The sequence below is a fragment of the Protopterus annectens genome, chromosome 5.part1 (assembly GCF_019279795.1).
Source record: "Protopterus annectens isolate FY-2018-M chromosome 5.part1, PAN1.0, whole genome shotgun sequence".
Lineage (NCBI taxonomy): Eukaryota > Metazoa > Chordata > Ceratodontiformes > Protopteridae > Protopterus > Protopterus annectens.
In genome coordinates, this window is record NC_056736.1 from 631,984,232 (window position 1) to 631,996,505 (window position 12,274).

Consider the following 12,274-nt stretch of genomic DNA (forward strand, 5'->3'; position numbering starts at 1 on the left):
TTCTTTCTCAACATGTTGAATATCTTTGGTTCCAGTTTCCACTCGTGTGGGTCCATGAGATTTCTGCTTAGTTAGTCTGCCAGTGTATTTAACTTTCCTGTCAGGAATTGAGCCTGTAGGTGCATTTGGTAGCCCAAGGCTGTGTTCCACACAGCCATGGCTAGTCTGCAGAGAGGGTATGAGTGGGTTCCACCCTGCTTGTCTATGTATCACATAACAGTGGTGTTTGTCCATCTTTATCATTAATTGTCCTGAAAGAATGTGGACCTTGAAGGCTGTAAGAGCATTCTTTCTGTACAGCTAACATTTCTTTTTGATTGATATGCAGGTGCATTTGACTTGGGTTCCATTTTCCCTGAATGCACTTCCCTGCCAAGTGAGCCCCAACAATGTCCAGTACAGGGGGGATAGCTAAAGGCCTGTGTTGGGGCAGGCATAAGAAATCCCTAAGCCTCTTTTTAGAGTCAGAGTAATCCTGGCTTTCCCAGCGAAAATGCTCCCTAAGAGTATGCAAGGTATCACCAAAAGAGAAATCCTCTGGAGGTGAAGCAGAGGGAAGAATCCTCTGCATCAAAATCCTCATAGGTAGATAAGGGTAAATTCTTGTCATTAGAGGAAACAGAAATGTCAGAATCCTGATCAGAAGAATCATAAGCAAACTGAGTCCTAGGTCTCTTAGAGGGGGAAGGTTGGCTTCCCTTGATTGAAGTAATAAGGTCTTCAGTCATTCTTATTTGTTTTTTAGGCATAGAGGCTTGATCATGCGGTCTGGTCATCTGTTTTCTAGGCATGCATCGAGTTTTAGGCCTTGAAGAAGATGGCATAGATTTAACATGCAAGTCAGTAGGCCTGAATACACCCTCAGAAGTCGGTGCCTGCACAGCAGCTCCAGACCCATCCAAGGTAGAGACATCCGCAGGTTCCACAATTGAACCATCTCACTGCATACCAGAGTCCAAATGGGTCTCAGTAGAGGCCTGCGAATCTGAAGTAGCGGGCATCAGGGGCTGCGAAAGCGCCTCACTGAGTACAGGCGAACTGGCGACTAGCATTGGAGAAGCGTCATCGGCAGCTTTGGACCTTTGTGGTCTGTCTCTGTCTTTTATCTTTACATTTTTTCGGAACATTGGGTGGCTTACCGAAGCCAAACCTGGGTAATTGAATAGAGTACCAAAAAATTTAGAAGAGTAAATATACTGATGACGAACAGTTGGTTGCTTAAATAAGGTACAAAACCGACAGCGAGGTACGTCGTGGTCAGGGCCTAGGCAAGGATTACAGTACGAATGAAAATCTTTATGAAGTATTTGCTTTCCACAAGAAATACAATTATTGACTTTTACTGACATCCGTTTAGAGCAAGAAAAAGTTTCCCCAATGGGGTACTTAGCTTAGTTGAAAACTTCAGTTCTGAAACTAGAAAACGAAAATTTCAGGAGTCGGCCAACCGGCACTTGCGAACTACTACTGCTTTGTGCACCGCATGGCAAGAAAGACTGGTGTAATGGCGTCGGCTGCATGCTTTATATCCCTGACGTCATGGAAGATGAGACAGCAACTGACGCAGGACCCAAGACTTCGATAATCAAGCAGATTGAGGGCTACTGCAAGCAGATAACCCAAATGTGATGACTGCAACAGTGAAACACGAAGAACATCTGATCTACTCTGGGAGCTCTTTTTCCCTTGTGGCTGCCACAACACCCATGCTATCTATTGGGACTTGTACCTAGGAGCCATTAAAACTGTTTGGGTTGCGGGAAAATGGGTCCAACACAACAGTTTCTCTCCATGCCTGCTGAGAAATAAGATCTATTAGTTCAACAGCAGGTGGAACCCAACCAGGAGGTAGTTGAGTCAGTCCTGAATGCCTGGAGAAACACTAACTCCTCAGAAGGGGCTTTGGTGGACCAAACCCCTATGTTTCATAAACTCCAGAATGTCTCTATTGGAGTGGTCTTCCAGACTGGTTCATGGGGAGCCCACTTTGATCAAAATCAGTCTTCAGTGAGCAACTCTGTTAACGAGTCCAAATATCTCCTCTTATAAAGCCCATTTCCTGTGTCCTGTCCCTCTCCTGACGGGACTTCCAGGGAAGGTTTGGAACTGGATGCTGACCTGGCCAGAGTCCCTAAGAAGGCAGACAGTCCCTGACAATCAGGATGATTAGACATGGACACAGGATTCATAAGAGGTTGAGGTGAAGCGGAGTGCAGTACAGCCACCTCTTCTGTGGACCTGGAAAGAGTGTTCTCGAAAGTACAGAATGAAATCCAAGTTAAAGTGACCCCCAGCTACAGAGGACAGAGGATAGCACCCTCAACTCCAATATGACCCAGCTACCATGGAGACAACAGCAACAAATTGTCCAGGGGACACAGACAGCTTCAAGAACTTCAGAGCTGACCCCGAACCTTGGCTTCGGCATTTCAGTTGTGACTTGTCCCGATTAAACAAGGCCAGATACAGGACAGTGAGGGAAACCAAAGTTGAAAGTGCTGTCTGCTCTGACATGGGAACTCCACAGGGAAGACTCGGGTCATTGGGCTTCAGATCAGACAGTCAAGACAAATCTGCAAAAATTATTCCAAACACCAAGCAAGTTCTGTTACCTCCTGCCAGGAGACACCAACGGCAGGGTGGAATGTACCACACCCGAAACCACCAAAAGGGTCAGCACTGGGATGACCCCAACTGAATACATGTCAAAAGGAACTTCAAAAGAAAGTACCTGACAGATGAAGCCACTGATGGTGGCAGAGAAAACTTCTCTTGAAAGACCTGGAAATGAAGCCTCGGACATGCCTGGCCTGGTGAGGGGAGACTGAATGGCTCAGACAAGACTCTGGAACTGAACGTCTCAGGGTCTAAGGCACAGGACTAGATTACTCAGATAGAGAAAACTAGGAAAAAAGCTGGAACTGATCTCTTTTCCAGTTATTTTTTCCTAGACTTTGCTGACCTCTTCTCTCACGTTTCTGGCTATTTCACCTGTTCAACACTTTCTCCTTCTGAACTCTCTTCCTTCATCTTCTTGGATGAAAGACAGGACATCTCTGGGGTCGCAGTGGCTGAAACTCCCATTTGGGTGGGAAAAATGTCCATCACTAACTTACCGTGTAGGCCATGTAGGACCATGAAAGAGGCACACTCCTAAGCAATAAATGCATAAGTGAGGATTCCTCTGACAGAATCTTACGGCCACAAACAGAGCATATTTTTTTGAAAACAGCAGCCTTGCTCAACATGCTTGACGAAACCGCAGCAGCAACTACTTCAATCACTCTTTTTCTACAATATTTTTGCTGTTAACAAGGGGAAGTGGAGAAAAAAATATTTCATAAGAAATTGGAAAAAAATTCTGAAAAGGCAAAACCAGGGTAATACAAACAACTAGATAAAAAAATAGCCGAAAAAGTGAGAAATAACACTTATCCTAAGCTGGAAATCAAGAGTCCTTGAATTGTATATCCTGAAGATCAAGCAGCTAACAAGGCCCAAGGTAATGTGGAGGATCTGGGGGAATTAAGGGTAGCAAGAGGAAGAGTAAAAGCCCTGGATCAAATCTTCTGAAAAAGTGGAGAGTTTGCATCCGGTTGGATCAAAATACCCAATTGCTGAATCAGATGAAAACCTCTGGATCCAGGAACGCCATCACATAATCTGTTGTAGCTGTAATGTAAACAATGGCAAGGAAAGTAAATCATGAATAAGTCTGCATAAAAACTATTTAAAACACTAAGCGAGTTCTGTTAACTGCTGCATGTAGAGTATGGGATTTCCATTTACAAATTCCAGAAGATGAACTGCGTGTCTGCAGGAAAAAAAAATGGCTGCCCAATAAAGACATTCCAGTCACATAGCCATTTTAATAGTCAAAACAGTGTCATATATAAAGAAGTGTTCAGGAATGAGAAAGCAAGCCAAAGCAGGTTTTAAAGAGAGCAAAACATGACTTAAAGAAAATGGGTGTTTGGATACGTAAACCTTTCAAAGCACAATCATTATATAATGAGCTGTAAGAAGAAAGACATTAAACAATACACATTTCCATTCAGCAATATGATAAACATACAAACTGCAGGATTTCTACAATTTTCACTGCAAGATGAAATTCTTTGCAAAACGTTACTTAAGAATCACAGACAATGTACCAGAAAACAGTGCGTCACTCACACACCCAGAGGTCAGCGTACTAATAATCTTGGTAAGCTAGCTGCTGCAATTTGGTTTCACAGTTCAAATGTCACAATAAGGATAACTCATCAGGGTATCCTTTGCTGCTGCTGCTACAGCAGCACATTTTTCTAGAACAGTCTACACATTAAGGCACAATCGATAACCAGATCACCTGAAATACAACTTGTAAACTGTCACTGCAACTTCAAATGCTTTAATCTTCTTACAGTTTAAATGCAAATCACCATTCTGCAACTCCAGTTCACGAGCTTAAAAAAATGCAAAATAAAAATATGCAAATTTCTTAGCCTTTAACAGAATTGCCTAAATTCTTAAGGAACACAATTCTAAAGTATTCTTCACAATGTGCATCACAGTGAACTAATCAGCAGTCTAGGAAGAGGTCATCAATCCCTTCTCCCATCTTTCTGAAGTAGACTGAGGCGAGGCTTTAGCTCAACGTAGTGCAGAGATAGCAAGTTCAGAAATCAAAAAGACTTAACTTGTCAAGGAAAGAAGAAACCATGCCCAAATAGTCAAAAACATACTGTTGAAACAGTCAGGTAAGGGAACCCCCCCCCCCCCCTTTTTTTTTTTTTTTTTTTTAACAGCATAATGGTAAACGATGGCTTGAATCAGGACAAACTAGCACATCTTGCAGTACAGAAGGTGGGCAACAGTGCGGTCTTAAAAGAATATGGACATCAGCAGGCGATGCCAAGAGCACTCTACTGTCAATGAGATGACAGAAATCTAAGCTTTAACAGACAAACCAAACCAGTGTAAGCTTGTAGGAAGACAAGTCAACAAGTCTCAGCTTTTCCAATGGGGGTGGGGGTCACCTCACCCATACTTAAATATACTAATTCTCCAATTTCCTACTGCTATAAGGGGAAAAAAGACAAAACACACAGACTACTTTGATTAATTGCCTGAACCCAAAGAGTAACCAAATGAGAAACAACTGATGAGTTGCAGAATAAGGAAGCAAACTCTTAAAATGCAAGATCTCATGTAATTCACATTCCACCCAAGGTTAGAGAAGCCAAAGATCAGCATAGATTCCTTGACCATGGGAGCTTACAAGTGTATTACTTGAAATACGGACATGCCCAGTGACTGGAAGAGGCACATTACAGGGCACCATCTAAATTTCCAGAGAAGAATGTGTATGTAAACTTGAAAAAGGAAGCCTGCAGGACGATAAACCTCAGCAGATGCACCAATTCCGGACAAAGTGATGCTGATAACCTGCAAGTTAAAATTTTATTTTAAGCTCAACAAAAATAGGCTTTTCGTCAGTGTCCCACACCAACTTCATCAGAAAAACAAACACATTTAGCTTACACCTTAATAAAAAGCTCATAAATCACATGACTACTTAGCAATTAAGTCAATACATTCACAACACCTGCTCAAACCCTTCCCTGAGGACTCAACCTTACTGAACAAGCAGTAAAAGGAATATCCATACTTTTGTAAGCCATGCTGAAATAGGTAAAAAATAAATGAAGAAATTAAAATAGATACAATCTACAAAAATAAATACAATAAAATTACCTAACCAAACTTCTTAACTTTAAAATACAAGAAATGGACAACATTCCATTTAAGCCTGGATAATAAGCTTCTAGTTTTAGCTGCCAAATTAATTCCTTTTATTTTAAAAGTAATGCATCTGGACCCCCCCTATTGGAAGGAACTACTTGATCAATGACAGTGAAAGTAAATTCATGACTTGGGTATTCCTCAACATGCCTGGCAAGCGCATTCTCCATCTTCTCTTTTTTGATGGCATACAGGTGTTCATAAAGGCATTCCTGAAGTTTCCTGTCAGTTTTTCCTATATAAAACACCGGCATGAAGAGCACCTAGCCAAATATACCACATGTGAACAAGGCACAGTTAAATCTACCCCTGATGGTGTATTTGTCTGCCCAATACTAAAAAAGGTCCCTGCTTTAATAAACCTACAGCATTTACACATATTGCATGGTTCGAGTTCATCTGTAGAATACTCTTCAGATTCAACCCCCTCCTAAACACCACCTTGGGCGTAATCTCAGTCTTTTTGTGGTTGTTGTGGTTTGGGAGCCATGGCTGACGTACAACCTGAGCCTTCCCTGCAGGCGGAAGCGGGAGATTTAACTGTTTTGATCAATCTGCTCACCCAGAAGGCTGATTCTCTTTCACAACGTATGGAATATTTGGTGGGGTCCTCGCAGCCTTTGTTTGGCAGTGACATTCTGCGGGGGAGGACGACTCCTTCCAACCTTGCTGGGGCTCAACTTTTCCAGTCATCAGTTACAGCAAAGGATGTTTGTGGTGCGAATGCGATTGGTGAACAACTGCAGAATAGACCGATAGGGACTGACTGTAGCGTTTCTGCTGCTTCACCGCATTTGGATACCTGCAGATCGGATGGAGTCTGTATAATAGAAGCAATGAGGATGAGTGATTCGTTGCAAGGCCAGGTACGGTCTAATTTAAACATTTGGTTAAATCGGCCGTTTTGTTCAACTAAGTATCAGAGGGGAGCCTTAATCATCCAGGCTCTTTAGGGGAAGTGGACTTGGCGCAGAAATTAAATATGTTTGACCACAAATTAATAAAGATGAGGAAGTTACAGCTGGAAGTAGCTTACTTCGAGGAGTGCCAGCGGTCCAAAGTGGTTCCCAAGGGGCTCCATTCCTGGCAGTATCCTACAGGATTAGAGGAAGGCTCTGCCTTCCACAAGGATTTACTTTTGCTGTTCAATAGACACGGCTTTGAATTACTTAATTTGATATGTAAACATTATAAAGAGGCCATCAGTGTATTGTTTGGGGTACTTACTGTGCTGGATGAGGCTGCAAGACATGATTCTAACTTTACCAGATATATATACGATTACGACCATATTTTCACCAGCATCGATCAGCAATTGCATAAAATCAATTCTAATAAAATTAGGAAACTTCAGAGGGACTTGAAGGCTTATAGGGAGGGGGTGGCTTATCCCAAACCACCCAGATCCCAAGGCAATTTTTTATCTCCAGCTGCCTTTTCCTTCGGTCCTACGCCAGCTACAGATACTTCTAGGACCAATAGGTCGTCATTTGTGAATGAGGTGGATGCTCCTGGTGGTTCAGTCCAACAGAACCAGACTCGGCACAGTGACCGGTTGTCTTCTCGGAACCAACCATCTGATTTAGCACCAGAAGCAGAGGATCATAATTTTCAGGACAATGCCTCAACCCATCAACCCTCTCCGGGGAGGAGGCAGAGATACAGAACCAGGAGGAGGAGGAATCAGGTTCGCCTGTCTTTTCTACAGTATTCCCAGTAATGAGCCCGTGTCAGATTGTTACCAGCACTGGAAAGGACTAAGATTTACAACTATTCAGGGTTTGTTTTCACCCTGACATTGGTGGATCTCCTGGCTAAGGGTTTGACATTTGCACCCAGTAGGAGGGCAGATGTGGCCAAAACCTTGATTGACCTCAAGCTTTTTATCAGAAAGCTCAATTTACAGCTTATTTTTGGTGATCAGGTCATGATGCCGACGGATTTTCACATTCCAAGTACATTTAATCCCCCTTTACATCATTCTCTTTGTCTTTTTGAACGACTGTGTGACTTAAACATTCGTCACTTATTGAAATGTAAACAAATTGTCCCTTATAATATCAACAAAGATGAGAAGTGTCTTAAGAATTGTTAACCAATTCTTCTGTGAGGGTTATGCAGCCAGACAAGGGGGGGGAGGACTGGTAGTGATGCAAGAGGTAGATTACATTCAGAGAATGGAAAATATTCTGACATCTGAAACCTATAGGGAGGTTTCGAAAAATGAGTTGAATCAGAGTGTGACCAGGGTCTGTACTTATTTCAATGACATGTTCATTAATGGAGTCATTAATGTGGAAGTTTTTAACTATATCTGTACCCCTAACCCCAGGATACCTGTCCTGTTTGGCAATCCGAAGATTCATAAGAATGTGCATGACCCCCCCCCCCCATGCGCCAATTGGTGAGTGCAAGGGGCAGTGTGACTTACGCTGGGGCGAAGGTGGACACTATTTTGAAAAAGTATGTCCAGTGAGCCCCACATTTCTAAAGACTCCTGGTCATTTCTTGAGAGGGTTAATCGTACTCCTTGCACAGGGGAGAGTAATTTCTTGACAATCGATGTTATTGATTTGTACTTCTCCATCCCTCCTTCCATAGCGTTACAATGGATTGAAGCTATCATGACCATTAAACAGGCACCTGTTGGAGACATTCTGATGGTGAGGGAGTTATTGGACATCATTCTGACCTGCAATTTTTTCTCCTTTAACAACCATTGGTTCCACCAATTAATAGGGGTCCCTATGGGGTCTCCTTGTGGGGCCAGCGTTGCCAATTTGGTGATGACTTACTGGGAGAGAGAGTTTGTTTTCCCTAATTCTATCATTCAGGAGAAAACTCTGCTTTACACTAGATTCTTGGATGAAATTTTTATCATTCTACAGGGGGAGAGGGAAGTGGCTGAGACACTGTTAGATAGTTTTAATAACGCCACCAGTTTTTTGAAATTTACATTTAATTTTTCCAAGGAGAGGATCTCTTACTTAGATATGGAGTTATTTAAGGATATTCCTCTAGGCTGTTTTACTGCCAAAATTCATCGTAAAGTAACTTTTTCTAACAGTTATTTACATTTTGAGAGCCAGTCACCCCTTCCATCAGAAGAGGTCAATAGTAAAGGGGCAGTTGGTGAGGGTGGCGAAGATGGTGTCTAAGTTCAGCGACTTCCTTGAAGAATGTGAGTTTATTCATGGCCTTTTTTGAACAGGGGATACCCGGACCATCTCATATCAGAATTGGTCAAGGAAGTTTGCGGTAAGAGGAAGAATGGGTTCTACGTACCAACTTTGGGCAATAATGTAGCACCCCAGAACCCCGAGCCATCCCATATGCAAGCCCATGAGAATTACCTTTGCAGTTTTATTACAACTTTCAATGTTGATGCAGGAGACATTTCCTCCATCATAAAGAAAAATTGGAGTATTTTACAAATAGACATGGAAGGTAACTCACGGTTTGAGATTACACCCAAGGTGGTGTTTAGGAGGGGGTTGAATCTGAAGAGTATTCTACAGATGAAATCGAACCATGCCCCGGTTAAGGGGATGTACAAATGCAATATGTATAAATACTGTAGGTTTATTAAAGCAGGGACCTTTAGTACTGGGAGACCAAATACACCATCAGGGGTAGATTTAACTGTGCCAGTTCACATGTGGTATATTTGGCTAGGTGCTCTTCATGCCCAGTGTTTTATATAGGAAAAACTGACAGGAAACTTCAGGAACGCCTTTATGAACACCTTTATGCCATCAAAAAAGAGAAGATGGAGAATGCGCTTGCCATGCATGTTAAGGAATACCCAGGTCATGAATTTACTTTTTCAGTCATTGATCAGGTAGTTCCTTCCAATGGGGGGGGGGGGGTCCAGATACATTACTTTTAGAACAAAAGGAATTAATTTGGCAGTGAAAACTAGAAGCTTATCATTATCCAGGCTTAAATGGAATGTTATCCATTCCAATGGGGGGGGGGGTCCAGATACATTACTTTTAGAACAAAAGGAATTAATTTGAAAACTAGAAGCTTATTATCCAGGCTTAAATGGAATGTTATCCATTTCTTGTATTTTAAAATTAAGAAGTTTGGTTAGGTAATTTTATTGTATTTATTTTTGTAGATTGTATCTATTTTAATTTCTTCATTTATTTTTTATCTATTTCAGCATAGCTTACAAAAGTATGGATATTCCTTTTACTGCTTGTTCAGTAAGGTTGAGTCCTCAGGGAAGGGTTTGAGCAGGTGTTGTGAATGTATTGGCTTAATTGCTTAGTCATGTGATTTATGAGCTTTTTATTAAGGTGTAAGCTGAATGTGTTTGTTTTTCTGATGAAGTTGGTGTGGGACACTGACGAAAAGCCTATTTTTGTTGAGCTTAAAATAAAATTTTAACTTGCAGTTTATCAGTATCACTGTGTCTGGAATTGGTGCATCTGCTGAGGTTGATCGTCCTGCAGGCTTTCTTTTTCAAGTTTGGTTTGTTTTGTGGCATTTCAGTCTTTTTAAGAATGTGTAGGTACTTACCATAAAAAACCTTTCAAAATGCTCACGCAGAAGATGTTTATAAAGGAGAAATTTGACACCTAGGTCAATAAATTTTTACAACCATAATCAAGACTGCACTAGACCAATTATACACACTTTTCAGCGATACAAACAATTAGACCTCTTATGTGCTTATAAGCTTTTAGACTTGGGATCCAACTCAGTGCAGCTATGCTAGGCACTTACCATAATTATACATGTTAGACGACATTCATTCTTGCAGACCTATTGAATGAATATTCTCCAGACAGCCCACGGACAGCTTGATATCTGGAGCTGTACCTTCTATCAGAGCTTGACATCTGGAGCTGTACCTTTTATCAGCAGTTTTACAAGACCATCAGTACACAAGTGGTATTAGAGGGGAAATGGTCAACATCATCTTGAAATCCATTTTGCCCTGGCTGGACAAGGAGTCAATTCCAGATCTAGATAAAAAATGCGACAAGTAAAAAAGGAAGGGAGGGTGCCCTCGACAAGAAGGCATACCCATGAGGTCTCAATCAACATCTTCAGGATTTATGCAAATTCAGAGGAGGAGAAATGCTAAGGAGATTACCAATATTAGCATGTCCCTCACCTTCCCTGTTATCCACCCCAACCCTGGCATACCCAAGAAGGGTGAGGGAGCAAGGTAGCAGAGGACTTTGGACTGCAACAGTAAATGTGCTACAATATGTACAATTATGCGAGTTTCCTTACACAATAGTGCTAAGTTCACTGTACTATTAACTGTTCTAATCCTCACCAGTGGAATGACTCCCAGAAGCACTGCATTAGTGGGCGGCTGGAGTGGTTTGCTCCGACTGGGATCTCTAGGATAGTTGGCCTTTCTAGACAACAGAATTAAACCCTGACCTTGCTGCACCCCCTAGGTTGCAATGTTTGGAGATGATGTGGACTACAAGCCAATTACCGGTTCCTAAAACAGATTAGGTGCTGACTCCACTCGAATGTTCTGGTGGCTACTGTGCCTCTAATTGAGTGAGATTTTACATGCTCTACCACTGGCTTTATAAAAGCATAATAACTATTAAGGACTGTGTTTGAACTTCCTGTATTAACTCTTTACATGACTTATTGTAGACGTCTGTACCTACATTTTCAGGAACTGTTATTGCTTTATCCCCTGGCATTATTTCTTGCGGATTTTTTGTAAATACTTATACTGTGGAGCTCTTCTCCCCAGGCCTCCACTGAAAAAGGGCTCATCTTGGCCCAATGGACTTTCCCAGTCAACAAACTGCAAATAAATAAAATAAAAAAAAAAAAAAAAACAACAAACATAAATGAGAAGCCACTTGGATAACATCTGTTTTGTTCACAGGTTTCCTCTTCATGCCATTTGCAAAGGACACAAAATTATTCCGACTTTCCAATATTTGTCTAAACAGAATCTCAGTTGTTTATGTACATTCAAAGAATGTAACCAGGGCAACAAGGAGGTAGATTTCCCTGAACTAAACTGTCGCTATTTTTGCCAAGAAAGGAGCAGGACTGGTGTGAAGGGACACACTGTTCTTGCAATGAAAAATGGTTCTTGCACATCAGTGCTTGTAATGGACATTATACAGAAGGTCTTCCCAAAACAGGTACTGGAAGAGATCTGAGAGCTTGCTCAAAAGGGGATTGGCTTAGCTTCCCTAAAACAAAATGAAGGTCGCAATATGAGGTGATAGCCTTTCTGGGTAATATAAGATGCAATGGTCCTTCCTGGAACAGATTCTCTGGCATCAGGCTTAAAAAGACAGAAACATGACTGATCAAAGATGCAAAGAATAGGCCTATTTTGTAAAGATCGTATGGATCTTAACACAATAACACTGACATACTGGCTCTATCAGAGTCCTGGCTGCTACACAAGCACTAAAGGAAGAACGGTTTCCATTCTTGTTTGGTATTATGTTTGATTTCCAAGCCTCTCTTGTAATATTTAAAA

General features: G+C 41.6%; 1 protein-coding gene across 3 annotated transcripts in view; it reads right to left on the reverse strand.

Moving 5' to 3' along the window:
• Positions 1–12,274, reverse strand: part of USPL1 (ubiquitin specific peptidase like 1) — a 1,186,769-nt gene that overhangs the window by 817,475 nt on the left and 357,020 nt on the right. The gene's annotated exons all lie outside the window — the stretch shown is intronic.